Source organism: Amyelois transitella, chromosome 11, assembly GCF_032362555.1.
Source record: "Amyelois transitella isolate CPQ chromosome 11, ilAmyTran1.1, whole genome shotgun sequence".
Classification (NCBI taxonomy): Eukaryota; Metazoa; Arthropoda; class Insecta; order Lepidoptera; family Pyralidae; genus Amyelois; species Amyelois transitella.
The window spans coordinates 10,997,216-11,012,389 of record NC_083514.1 but is presented as its reverse complement, the minus strand read 5'-3'; the positions used below and the strand labels follow the sequence as shown (position 1 = coordinate 11,012,389).

Below are 15,174 nucleotides of genomic sequence, written 5' to 3'. Positions count from 1 at the left end.
AATTTTATCAAAATCGGACCAGTAGTTTTTGAGTTTATTCCACACAAACATACAAAAATACAAATCTTTCCTCTTTATTATTAGTGTGGAGTGTGGATGTGGATTGGTGTAGTGTCTATGGCATCTAAATCTACGTTTCTGAGAAATGGATGTCCAATAGCCGCGATGTATTTGCGTCTCGATACGCATCGACAACGCATTAATGTTACTGCAGCTACATGGACGATATTATAATGGCTTGTATAAAAAGTAGCTGTTGTCGTCGGCTTCGTTCGCGATGTTTGTTGACTTTGTATACCCCGTTAGAGATCGAGAAGTGATATGTCTGTGTGTTTTTAGAAAAATAAATCAGTGCATTTTGAAATATTCACGTTTTGCATTGCATTGCATGCATGCATTTGCATTGCCAGGAAAAAAAAGAGATAGGGTGCCGAAAATATTATTACTTGACAAATATTTGTTTTCAGATATTACCTACTTACTTTATTTAAATATTCAATTTGAATATACTTTAAAACACAATGACAGAGGTATTAGTAAATAATTAACGTCAGTAGGGAAAGACAACGTTTTTTTTTTAATTGAACTTTTTCGAACATTACGATTCTTTTACTAAAGTTAGTGTTGTGATATACAACATTCTGTACTTACCTCACCAGTTGACAGCTGAACTTTGCACCACAGCGCCTTCCCACAGATTATCCAATAACTGTCATCGGCTCAGCCAATCGCGCGTGATGGATGACTTCGCGGCCGGAACAATGTCATGAGACAAATGTACTATGTACATCATCATTGCACTGTGTTCGGTCTAACTACATTTGTCCACGTGTCATTTGGTGACCCTGAAATAATCTTAGAGTGACACTCGCCTCGGTGGAGCAAAATTCGCGCGAGCGGAGCTGCTGATAAAACGTAGTATATATTATATATCAGTATGTTATATATTTACCTGTCAATATGTGGCATGTTGCGGCCAGTAACGACCCAGTTAACACAATCAGCAATCAGCGTCGGCCGGCACCGGACGGCCGGGCCGGATCCGGCAATCAATTACCGTGCACGGCAAATAGTCGTTAGTACGATGAGATCTGTCTACTAGCACTGGTGATGGTTGATTTGCAATGATTTGCACCTAAAGTTTCTGGTTGCTGTTTTAAAAAAAAATAATATTCGCACGGCATGTGGTCTTTATTTCTTTTTATTACGTACTTACATACATGCATACATATACTCACGTCTATATAGTCATATTCCTTGCGGGGTGGACAGAGCCAACAAACAGTCTTGAAAAAACTGTTAGGCGACCATTAGCTGTTTGGCTTAATGATAGAATAGCTAGCCCATCGCCTAAAAAAAATCCCAAGTTTATAACCCTATTTATTGCGTACGCAGATTGATCTGCACCTAGGTTCAGTTATAAACTGAAAATCAGCATACCTTTGCATTTAACGTCTTTCTCCTGGCGTTAATTTTGGCGCGTTTAAAGGTATATATATGACATATATATAATACCTCTCGGGTCAGCTCCAGTTCGGGGTATTCCTTTGACCATGGATCCTAGATTGGGTGAGTCAGGTTTTTGCAGATAAACCTAAACCGTATTGGATCCGTGGTTACACATTTGCCTGAATGTGCAGGTTTCCTCACGATGTTTTCCCTCACTATTAGAGCATCGGTTAGCATTTAAACTAATGAACATAACTTTGAAAATAATCATTGGTACTTACATAACCGAGGTGGGATTTGAACGTGTACCTATTTCTTTGTGTTAGAAAGTATCTGTCAAGCCAAGATGGTCAGACGTTCGATGCTCTGTGCTGTGTCATTACTATAAACACGAATGGTCACGTAATTGTGTTTGTTCATACCACTATGTTTATTCTCCTCACACATTTTTTTCACAATTGAGTCACAATTTTTGTAACAGTGATTGGTATATATTGACGATGTTTAGTATTTAACTTCTGGACTTAAATTCTGATGCTCACTAAGCAAACATCTATACATACATACATATAGAAAAGTCATATGACACGAGTTGTCACGCTTTGCTATGAAAGCTAAAAGTTCGAATTTCAAAATGTTTATTCATTGTTATTGGATACTTCATATCACTTAACAATTGTCATGTCTTTTGATTTCACAACATCAATTGACGTCATATAAACTACTTAAAACCAAGTTTACTGCCGATTCCAAAGCGTCAGTGCAGAAGAAGCGATAACAAACTGCACTGCAGCATTTTTCTAAATGATAGGATTCCGAGATGGCTTATTCATCGCCAAAAGTAGATATGAGAAGTTCATGCCTTCTCCTAAATTGAGGAGAAAACAACTGGAATACTAGATTTTTCTTCGCTTCGATAGATTTTACTAGATCAATAATACATACATATAGTCACGTTTAATACCTTGCGGGGTAGACAGACTTGTAAAACTGAAAGGCCACGTTCAGCTGTTTGGCTTAATGAAAGAATTGAGATTCAAAAAGAAACAGGTTGCTAGCCCATCGCCTAAATGAAGAATTCCAAGTTTAGATGCCTAGTCACCTTTTACGACATCCATGCCAAAGAGATGGAGTGATCCTATTCTGTTGTTTATATATTAATTGCCTTTTCACGGGAAAGAGATGGAGTAGTCATTTTATAAGTGTCGGGAACCACACGGCACACTACGATATAGATACAGTTTTAAGTATAATTTCTCATAACATAATTGAACCCCACAACATAGAATTATGATGGATCGTTTCCAACTGGCCATAATATCCAAAATCATACTGTTACATGACTGTGCTTTTGAAATAATATAAAATGACACGAATTAGGATGCAGTTGATATATTAAATGATGGATCGGAGGCATGTGATCCATCTTAGTTGGTGCTCATTGCGCTGATTTGGTGATGAAAGGGTTTGGCGGGAATCGGAACAATGAATTGGACTTATTATAATAATACTGAATTGTCAACTTCTGTGTTACATGTTATATATTGATGTACTAGAGGCCGCCCGCGACTTCGTCCGCATGGAAACCCTATCAATCCCGCGGGAACTCTGGGATAAAAAGTAGCCTATGTGTTATTCTGGGTCTTCAGCTACCTACATACCAAATTTCATGGTAATCGGTTCAGTAGTTTTTGCGTGAAAGAGTAACAAACATCCATACAAACTTTCGCCTTTATAATAGTAGTAGGATATTGATACATTAGCAGCGTTTCTGCCGTGTGCCGATATTATAATGGCTTGTATTAAAACTAGCCGTTGTCGTCGGCTTCTTTTCGCGTGTTGGTGACGTTTGTTTACTCTGTTTACCCCGTAAGGGCTCGAGAAGTGAGGTCTGTGTGTTTTAAGAAAAAAAAATCTGTCCATTTTGAACTATTCTCGTTTTGCATCAAGCCAGGAAAAAAAAAGAGATAGGGTGCCGAAAACATGACAAATATTTGTTTTCAGATATTACTTACTTTATTTAAATATTCACTTTAAATATACTACCTACTTTAAAACAATAATAGATGTACCGTGCCGTGTGGTCCCCGGCACCAATACAAAAATGAATAGGACCACTCCATCTATTTCGATATAGACGTGATCATACGTATAATATGTAATATACATGTATGTATATGTACATAAGCAGCCGCCACGGCCTCATTTATGATACTTACAGAGTTTTCAACACCGCAGATAATGAACCTTTCTAACGAGGGAAGAATGTTCATGATTGATTCAGAATTTCAGGAGATTAGCCCTTACATACAAACAAACAAAGTTACAAACTTTACCTCTTAATACACACCAAGAACAAGGAACTTACATGCCGTTTTTCAAATTAGATCCTTACATTACATAAGTGACGGATACATATGATCACGTCTATATCCCTTGTGGGGTAGACAGAGCCAACAGTCTGAAAAAGTCTGATATACCACGTTCAGTTGTTTGGCTTAGTGATAGAACTGAGATTCAAATAGTGACAGGTTGCTAGCCTGTCGTAATATTTCGCAAAATAATCAAATCTGAAGAAAACGTGCATGTTAATAATTTAATTCTATTTAGACAAAAAAACTTCAAGTAACAATAATAGCCAGACGCAAATAAACCAATCGAGAATGATGGATTTTGTCAATACGATAAGCGACCACACGTTATTGTGTATTTAGGATATCTCAGCTGGAAACCACTGTGATTTTAGGACTGTTTGCTCCTGGCTTATAGGTCTGAATCAATGGCTTTGTTTAGTTACTATCTACCCACAAATAACAGATATAGGGTTTAGGTTTGGCAACCAAAAATATTGGACATTTCCAAGTAAAAGAAACACAAGGCAAAACTTCTTTGGATTTAAGTAAATTTATAAATTCTCTCATTCTCATTTTTATTGGTTCTCAATTTTAATTTTTACCTCTATCACAATGCTACATATCTATACTAATATTATAAAGCTGAAGAGTTTGTTTGTTTGTTTGAACGCACTAATCTCAGGACCATTTATCGAGGAAGGCTTTAGGCTATATATATATAATATCACATTACAACTATAAGGAGCAAAGAAATAATGGCAAATGTAAAAAAACAGGGAAAATTATTCGTCCTTGAGGGCTTCAATGATGCCCAGAATAACTATTCCACGCGGACGAAGTCGCGGGCACAGCTAGTACTAAATATTTTTACTAACTGTCGGTAGACAACGAAGATAACTTATGAAAGTATTTACGTGCCTATTTTTAAAATTCGTGAATATTTCAACATGGCAGTCTATTATTTTGCACGAATTTAGATAACACAGGCCTACAACGATTTTGGTGCCGGGGGTTTTGGACCTGATTTTAAATAAGTCTTACATGGTGATATCAAAAATGTTATCAGTTTTTTTCTATCAGCTCTAGTTTTCGATATAAATAAAAACATAAATTTCACAAAAAAAAAAAACTTTATTGGCATTAGACATCAAGAAATTGCCTTTTGAAAGATTTCCTGGAATGAAATTGACTTGGAAAATCTCGCATGATTCCCCAGCAATAATCAGCCATCATATGAACGTCCCATCTTCCTTGATATCTGTTCTCCATCGTGTTTATATCTTGGTGGAAACGTTCTCCTTGTTCTTCGCTTAGATCTCCTAAATTGTGTTGGAAATGATCCAGATGGCTATGGAGATAGTGTATTTTTATACTCATATTACACCATAAATTTTTGAAACAAACTAGCATTTCTTCTACTAAGTTAACATAGTTCTCAGCCTTATGATTTCCGAGGAAATTTCGTGTAACTGCTACAAAAGATTTCCACGCAAGTCTTTCCAGTTCGTTCATATAAGTCTCAAAATTAGCGGTGTCTTTCATTAATTGACGTATTTGAGGTCCATCAAAGATTCCTGCTTTCAGTTTTTCAGTACTTAAACCAGGAAATTTCCGTGAAATAAACTGAAAACATTGCCCATTTCTGTCGAGAGCCTTAACAAATTGCTTCATTAGCCCTAACTTAATATGCAATAGCGGAAGAATGATTTTTTCTCTTGAAACTAAGGGTTCATTTATAACGTTTCTTTCCCCAACAACGAGAGCATCTCTCATTGGCCAATTTTTTTGAGTCCAATGATGTGATTTGGCTCGACTGTCCCAGAGACAAATATAGCATGGGTATTTAGTATAACCACTCTGTTGGCCCAGTAAAAAATTAACCATCTTCAAGTCGACGCAGATCACCCAGACATGTTCAAAATATTTTATTTTCTGTAACAGAATTGAAATTACCTCATATTCTTCTTTCACACATGTCGAATGAGCAATTGGAACGGGAGCATATTTATTTCCATTATGTAGGAGAACTGCTTTGAGACTTCGTTTACTACTGTCAATAAAGAGACGCCATTCATTGGGCTGATAGGTTGGCAAACCCATGAAAATTAGCAAACCACTCACATTACAGCAATACACAAAATTTTCATCAGATGAAAAAAACTGCAATAAACTTTGTTCTCTCGTGCGATATATAGACACTCGAACATCTGCAGTAAGACAGTTTTTTTCTTTTAATCTTGACGCCAGTAATTCAGCACGTTCCTTAGAAAGATTTTTTTTTTTGCAGGCCTGTGTAATAATATAACTAACTCACGACTACAACTACTTTGAAAGAGGTATTATAATTAAACTAGTTTTTATTTGCCCAAAATCAACATGATGTGAAATTGCATTCTAATTTTCCATGTTAATGAAAAGTTTAAAAAACACTATTTAAATTATTAATTAAGAAGAATCAATCTTCTTCCTTTTAGCTATAGAAGTTACATCTTCACTCAATCTGCAGAGGAGCCCGGGGGATCCTGGATTTGTCCAGGATCCATGATCATGGAATCCTGACCCAAGTGAGTCAGACTCCCTTCTGACTTCCGCAACCTCCTAATTAACTTAAAATAAACCTTAAATTAAAAAGAGTTAAAACAATATCAGGAAGCTTACCTGTATCAAATAGCAGGTGCCCATCGGCGCGACTTTTGTTTACAACTAATTTCGAAAACCCCAATCTAAGAAAACATTTCCAACAGAATGCTTAAGTATTTAAAAAAAAAAAAATATCAGGAAGCAATAACATTCCCGTGGTCGCATCAAGACGACATTACACTGGACACCTAAGCAGCAATGTTACACCTCGTGCACACATCCGGACAAACCATTCAGCTCTATATATAGAAGCCACAGCCGCTGCATCCGTCTACAGGCAAGGTTTACCAAAACATCACGCATCAACTAAACTGCAACTTTGAAATGCTATTTTAGGATTTGAAATCAAGTTTAGTATTATAGAAGGGACGGGAATTATATCAGAAATTTGTTTCATTTAGTCCGATTTAAATTTTTTTTTTAACTTTTCTAATTTCTTATATGCATCTGCTTAGACAGACACCAGTGTTTCATAATCTTAACTATGTTATGTATTTACGAGTAATGCTTGAAATTTGATAGAGTATATCTAATATATATGATTTGAAAAAAAATAGATTTTATGGAAAACCTAATTATCACACAGCTAATAGATATTTGAAAGAGGTCTGTAAGGATCGTAGCAAGTGGAAATCTATAGTCTCTGCCTACCCCAATGGGAAACAGGCGTGATGCTATGTATGTATGAAGATACTTGGTTAAAATAAATACATCTTAAAAAATACTAGCTGTGCCGCGACTTCCGCGACTTCGTCCGCGTAGTAGTAGTAGTTCCTGAGATTAGCGCGTTTAACAAACAAATAAACAAACAAACAAACTCTTCAGCTTTATAATATTAGTATAGATCTAAGCCTGAGGATAACCAGAAAATACATTTCCACCACGATCGGGAATAGAATTCTGTTCCGGGAAGAGCACCTTGCCACTGTTCCAAGCATCTTACTCGACAAACATCAGGAACCTGCGAGTTTCTGTTACCATGTTGCTGAATCTGTCAACGTCTGCGGTAAGTGGTCGCGACAATTTAATAAAATGGCCCATAATTTACCCTTGTTGGAGACGGATGCGTGTAAATAACGTTCACTTGTGGCGCTAAACGTAGAATTTATTAAGATTGGTAAACAAATTTTGATTAACCTGGAGGCTATAGGAACTTTTTAAACTGCCATAGAAAATGCATGGAAATCGGCCAGAATGCTAATTCGATAGTTAAAATGGTTAAAGGAAATTTTAAATTTAAATCGCGAAATCGATAAAGAGAACTCTAAACCATAATATTTAGCTTTATAATATTAGTATAGATTTCTTCTAATTCACAACAGCTGAGATTTCATTTAGTTAGATAAAGGAGGTGCCGTGTGGTTCCCGGCACCAAAACAAAAAAGAATAGGACCACTCCATCTCTTTGCCATGGATGTCGTAAAAGCCGACTAAGGGGTAGGCTTATAAACTTGGGATTCTTCTTTTAGGCGATGGGCTAGCAACCTGTCACTATTTGAATCTCAATCCTATCTTAAAGCCAAATAGCTGAACGTGGCCTATTAGTCTTTACAAGACTGTAGGCTCTGTCTACCCGCAAGGGATATAGACGTGATTATATGTATGTACGTATGTATGTAGATAAAGGTAATTAAACTTCCCAATATATTGACCTTAACCCTACAATTCTGGTCGTAAACAATCACAGTGTGTTGGTTGGCGCGCGGCAATAAAACGTGTCGCCGCGCTGTCGGCGTGGCGTCGCGTCACCTCTGGAGATAATCGCGATCGTGAACGGGCGAGTGTCAACACTCAAGTTATACTTATTCTGGAATTCATACATACATACATACAAAAAATCACGCCTCTTTCCACTTGCCACGATCTCTGCATACTTCCTTCGCTTCATCCTTCATTCATAACTCTCTTCATGCAAGCTCGGCGGTTTCGGTTGGAATTCTGGAATTCGGTTACGTAAAATAGGTACTGTATTCAAAAAGTTATAAGTATTATTTCATTATTTTTAATTTTATCGCATGATGTTCACGTAGTGGACATAGGCTTTCCCCAATGTATCTAAATTGACGTAGTTGAATGAAACGCTGCATTGTAGTTTGTTCCGTCGCTTTTTCTACACTTGCGATACTAACTTTAATTATAAGTAATGTTTGACGTCAACGAGTGATGCCTTAATCGCAAACAACTGAAGGTTATTGTTGAAATAAATTAAATGTGTGTTAATAAGCATTTATTCATTTTAATTATAAATTAAGTGAAAAATCCTATTGCGTTTTTTTCGCGCTATTCCAGAATAGCACCGCGTGTGATTCACGCGATCTCTCGAAGTCATCGCGTTAATTCCGAAACAAAAACGAGCGAGCGCCGCCATAAATATCACTGACTAATATTAACTGCACACTCGCCGAGTATTATTAGGTCGGGAGTTAACGACTTAATTTGTACCAAAGTGTTAAACATACTTAAGAAGTTTGTACAAATTCCAATGTTAAAGATTAATCTAAGAAAGTATCTAATCCCTATGTTTAGATTTATTTCTTAGATAGAAAGTATTTGTGAGACCTATTGTGAAAGCCCTTTAAAGTGCGAATGTTGTGAGCCCTCCAACTGCAACGCTTTCGCTCGAAAGTCAGTTCAACTCCAAAGACTTATTTTGGCGACCTAAGTTGAATTAATTTAAACCCATGAACCTAATTTAAACCCATCACAAAATTCACCATTGGTTATTTGACAAAAGTGGCCAATTTTCCATTTTCTGGCTATGCTTCTATAGGATGACGAAAATGCGAATTTTATTGAGATTTCTGTTACTTGTGTATCTTACAGTTTTCAGTACATTTATTTTCTTTAAATTTCTTTGCCAGATACGTAAAAAATCTTTACTGGATACGTTGACTTAACTTTAACTTGATGCTCAACACGCCTATCAGATAATAGCATCAAATATTTCTTACAAATTTTCACAAAAGAGCATTCAAAATCGAACAATACGACGATTATAACCACATATTTAACGGTTCAACGTTACAATTCACCAATTATTAATTGCGGCATCCGGTTATAACAATGAATGTATTATTCCGGGGCGTTTATATAATCCGGTAAATCCGTTCTCGGATTGCGGCGGATAAAGAAACTGTCAAGAGTGTGTCGTGTGGGAGGATAATGTGACGCAAAAAATGGCTCGTCGCTAGCAGGGTTGAATGTAAGTATAGCGTTTCGTGAATGCTCAGCGGAAAGATTCGTGAAAAGATGACTTTAGGTGCCGTAGTGATTTAAGACATTGCATTTTTTTTTCTTTATTGTAACTTGTCATAAGTAAAACGTTATGCACCCTTCAATTTCAGCCATTAAAGTTTACGGCACCACATAAGGGCCCTTTATGGTTGCGTGTTTCCAGCCTTTTTTGTCATTTATTCTGATGCTTGGTTTCAGTCTATGTGTGGCTCGTCATTATATCTATTTTTTGATAAATGGAAGATTTTTTTCACAATTTTAATCAAATATAATCAGTTTAATTTTTTTTATCTTTATTTATTTATCAAGGGGTTCGTGACAAATTATTACGAGCAAAACTGCGGGTAGAAGCTAGTGTAGTATAGTAAGATTATTTTTTAAGAATCACGGCGGAAATACCCGCCCTCCTGCCATTTCAGGCGACAACAAAGTCGCAGTATTCAAATGCCGTTATTGATGAAATCTCCAAAAAGTCTCCGAGAAGGGCGTAGGGCTCGGTAGGGCTGCATGAATGCCCTCTAATACGCCAATTGTCTGCCGAAACCCTGCTGCTGTGTCACAATATTATGACGGGACCCTACCGACCGGCACGAGGAAGTGACAGGGCTGGCAAATTTTGAATTCTTAAACATATTTCATGTGTAACATTTTGTTGAGGATCAATAATAGTTCTTAACGAATGCAGAGGATGCGAAAGGGGTAACTTTGTCACTAGGGAACAACGAGCTAGTGCATGGTAGTAGTAGTAGTAGTACAAGGTTATGTCAGAATAAAAACACATACAAATACTCGTATTTCATAGATATATTTGATTTTAGCATTTTCTGATTCGGTTGAAAATATAATTTTAGTAACCAACTGACTTTAGGATATATGGACAAAGGATTTAAGTTTATTTATAGTTCTAATTTACTTCTGAAACTTCTCTGTCTCTGTGTCAAATATCATCAAAACGATCAAGTAGTTTTTGAGTTCATTCGTTACAACCAAAAATACATTTTTCCGCCCTTTATAATGTTAGTTAATAATTTACGTCGACAACCCTACTGGAGCGAATAATTTGACACGTGATTTGTGCATTAAATCGACCGTGAACGATTCAAAGGAATTTTGGGATCTCGGGTTGCCAAAAGACGTAAAATGAGTTCCCTGACATGAAATTATTGTGAGCATTGATGCTGTATCGATTGAATTACAATAGACTCTCGATAATATATCGAATTATCAATTCTTTCAACAACAATAATCAGGTGAATTGTTGTGGTTAAGTAGAATAATTGTTGGATGAAACTCAGTCAGTAAGGAAACATCTAGTGACTTTGTAACAAGTTTCTTTTTTACGTTGTGACTCAGACAATACTAAGAAAGACCCCGTTGTCTGAAAGGAAACGGCAATAGAGTTTAAAAACTTTTTTATCTTATACATACAAATAATAACCAACAGTCTCGAAAAGACTGGATTTAAGATTCAAACAGTGACAGGTTGCTAGCCCATCACTTACTCGTAAAGGAAGAATACCTAGTTATTAAGCCTATCTCTTAGTCGCCTTTTACGACTTTTTACTATCTTATTTCACTCTAAATAGCTGAATTATCTAGACATTCAGTAGAATTTAGGCAGTAACAAGATTTTTTAAAATTACTTACAGATGTGAAGTTCAAACTTAAAACAAGGCTGATTTTTATACAAAAGGTACAAAATAAATAAGGTACAAAATTTATACAAATTCCAGCCCCCCAAACAAACAACGCACTCTCCTCACTGAAAACATTTTATCTCTCCATCTCGCTTCATGTATGTTTAGGAATTCTAAGCGCACATCCAACCCTACTTAACATTGAAAATATTAACCTCCCTAAAGCCTCTCTTTATACTAATTACATCACCCGCCGCTACTCAAGCGCGTACTTACTGTGACACATTTTAATTTTGTTAAAACACCCTGTTAATTTAGGCGGAACACCGCCGGAGGTCGCGGGTTAATCTCTTAAGTACAATTTGCAATGAACAAGAATTGTAAATGGTGAAATAACTACGGATTTGAACCTTTCACTGAGCATCTACCGTACTCTTAATATCATTTTCGGCTGTTGATTTCTAAGCTAGAGGTACGCTTAAAGAGCTCGTAAGCGCTACCTGAGAGGTCAGTGTGAGTTTTACTCGATCAAACGCGTCGAGAAAGTAATCGCAAATTTGTATGGAATTGCATTAGTGCCATCGCGTTACCACTAGATGGCGCTGATCCAATCACATACAAATTCGCGTTTACTTGCTCGACGCGTTTGATCGAGTAAAACTCGCACTAATCCCTCTGGCATGCTTTTAAAACATGTGGCAAAGACCGTTGCGTTTGGATCCTTACATGATCAAATTAATGGATAATCAGGACAAGACAAGAGATATAATCACAGAAATAAAGTCTGCAATTTGTACATTTGTGTGCTTATTTGCATTTGTTAAAAATGCAAATAAATAAAACCAAAACGGATAATTGTTATTTCTATAGATAGGATAATGAATTTACAACCCTATACTAATTATAATAAATCTTAGTCGCACCTTTTATTTTTAGAAAACACCACGTTAGGTGCGGTATTATCCCCATTGAGAACTACATAGTAAGGTCAGATATAAAATGGTAAGCTTAGAAACAAAACAATCAGTATTAACATGGCAATATAAATAACACTCCAACTTTGTATGGAATGTATCGAGGAGTGTTACAACTGGGCAATTCTGCATCGCTGTCAATGCAGGATGCGGTTAACGCCTGCAGTTAGCGGGTTAACGATGACGTGACACACGGCCATTAAAAATGGCGTGCAAATCAGATAATTATTTTTTCTTTGGAAGTTTATCATAAGCTAAGGATAAATCTTATAATAAGCTAAGGATAATTGTTATAATTTAATGTGTAATTAGTGTTATAAAATATAGTATCGTTGAGTTAGTATCTCGTAACATAAGTTTCCGACTTATATCTATAAGCTAATCTGTATAATTGGTCCCGTATATATTTATTATTATTTTATAATTATACTTTTAAACTCAATAATAGAATGCTTTATAAGTTTTAGTCAAAGCAAATTCTATCTCCTTACATAATGACAAAAAAAAACATCTATTGTAAATTCATAAAAGTGCTTTCAATAGTAAAAGAAAGCGTTTTCTACCAGTCAACCTTATGCATTCGTCCACGATTAAGATTTAAGAGATAAAATATTTATAAATTGACGTCCGGCGAAAATGCTGCAGTGTAGTTTGTTCCGTCGCTTCTTTTTCACATGCGCTTTGAAAGCGGTAGTAAATATAATCAAACCTAAATAATGTGACGTCAAAAAGTGACACCTTGTTCCAATTTTGATTTTGATGCTATTGTTACGAAAAATGTTTTTTTTTGTATTCTACGCTTAACAGCAGTGTGTATCACGACTCGCTGTGCAGTCCAAACTAATTCGTAATTGCAGATTAACATTAACGTCGGATGTCGTAATTCGTAAAATCGAGTCTCCCCGACGGGTTTACGATCCCGAACCGCACAGCACGGCACTGTCTTACCTACATCCGGATATGCGCGTGCGTTTCAGTTTAGAAGACCGCGAGCGTCCGCGTTTGGTGAGTTGTCGTATTTATGACGCTGTGGTATATGGGTATGACCGAATAGGGATTGAATTTTTTTATATCATTTTTTATTAGCGTTTATCCCTGAGATGGATGAGGTTCATTTTAAACCTTAGTATTGTTATTTTAAGGTCTAGTGTTTTTAAATTGCAATACCAGGAAATAAGCATATTTATGTACCGTGTGGTTCCCGACATATTAGAATGGAACCACTCCATATTTTTACCATGGATATCATAGGCGAATAAGGGAATGTCTAATAAACTTAGGATTCTTTTACATTAGATGGGCTAGCATCCTATCACTATTTGTATCTCAATTCAACTTAAGCCAATCAGCTGAACGTGGCCTTTCTTTTCAAGACTGTCGGCTCTGTCTATACCGTAAAGGACATAGACGTGATTGTATGTATGTTGCGTAGTGCAAGACACATGATCCAAGCAAGGAAAGTATATATTTTTTAACAGACCTACATTATACGCCAGATGACAATAGTTGCATATTACCTGGCTTTCTTACTCCTCAATCGTGGTCATATGCCAGAACTATGGTCAACTTTTTATCTTCTTTTTCATTGTTCCAGATTGGATATCTTTGACTGCAAGAGCCTGAACACTGAGTAAGTAACAAAAACTACGTAAATTGTTTATTTAAATTTTCAACAACAACAAAATCCTAAACCTGTTATCTATCTATAGATGTTTGCTTAAATACTTGAAAAAAAAAACACAAAATTAAATAAAGTTTTTCGTAACAAAATTTAAGGTCTTATTCTAATTAGTAAATTCTTTTATACGAAATCGCGAGTAAAAGAGTTACATTTTTATTAAATTAAATATTAGGTATCTTATACCCAGCAAACGCTTAAATCTATGGTAGTTCGCGTCGCGGGCGCCTTCGTGGGCGGAAATATGCAAGCTTTACAAGTATGCAAGTACTAGTCTGACATGAGGATAGTGGGAGGCAGCCAGTGTCATGCGCACGATATACGGCCTCCATCTGTCAGGCGCCGCGGGACTGGGAGAGTCATTCTAAAATTAAATTTTGTTTGCTTGTATCAGAATATATATGTATGCCGTGTGGTTCCCGGCACCAATACAAAAAAGAATAGGACCACTCCATCTCCTTCCCATGGATGTCGTAAAAGGCGACTTAGGAATAGGCTTACAAACATGGGATTCTTTTTTAGGCGATGGGCTAGCAACCTGTCACTATTTGAATCTCAATTCTATCATTAAGCCAAACAGCTGAACGTGGCCATTCAGTCTTTTCAGCACTGGTGGCTCTGTCTACCCCGCAAGGGATATAGACGTGACCATATGTATGTATGTATGTAGACTATGTATGCACTGAATATATGAATTACTTATAAACTTTCGCGTTACATTTTACTCCTGGCAGACGGAGCAGTAGCCCGCTGGTTTTCAGTCGCTCTGTGACCACGTATCACTTAAACACGATTCGAAACGTCCGAGATAAAATTAAAGTACTGTAAGTGTGCCTTAAATACATACTTGTATTATTTATAAAACGATGAATGATTTACACGTACATGAAAATATGAATTACCACAACAAATAAATGAGGAGAATAAAAAATTACACTTGAAAAATCTTGTTCAACATAAAAGTCATGATACGATTGGCATCAACTTAAACAAATTTATCTTATGTGCGACAAAAGGAATTTCATTCGTTCATTTTTCATTCAAAATCACCCAAGCAAAACACATACAGTTAAAATACTAGATGTGATAAATAATCTAGATCGTGAGTCAATTTACATTAAACACATCAACACCTACTAACTCATTAAAGAGACAATTCAATGTATTAGCCATCGTTGTGTGCAATACATGTAAATAATAGCAAAAGC

General features: G+C 36.3%; 1 long non-coding RNA gene across 1 annotated transcript in view; it reads left to right on the top strand.

The window, feature by feature from the left end:
- The window catches only part of LOC132902252 (uncharacterized), a 113,899-nt gene extending 99,981 nt beyond the window's left edge, over positions 1-13,918 (top strand). Inside the window, exon 3 of the long non-coding RNA XR_009657067.1 lies at positions 13,883-13,918. This is a non-coding gene — a long non-coding RNA (uncharacterized LOC132902252). The remainder of the gene's footprint in view (positions 1-13,882) is intronic.
- Positions 13,919-15,174: the final 1,256 nt, after the last annotated feature.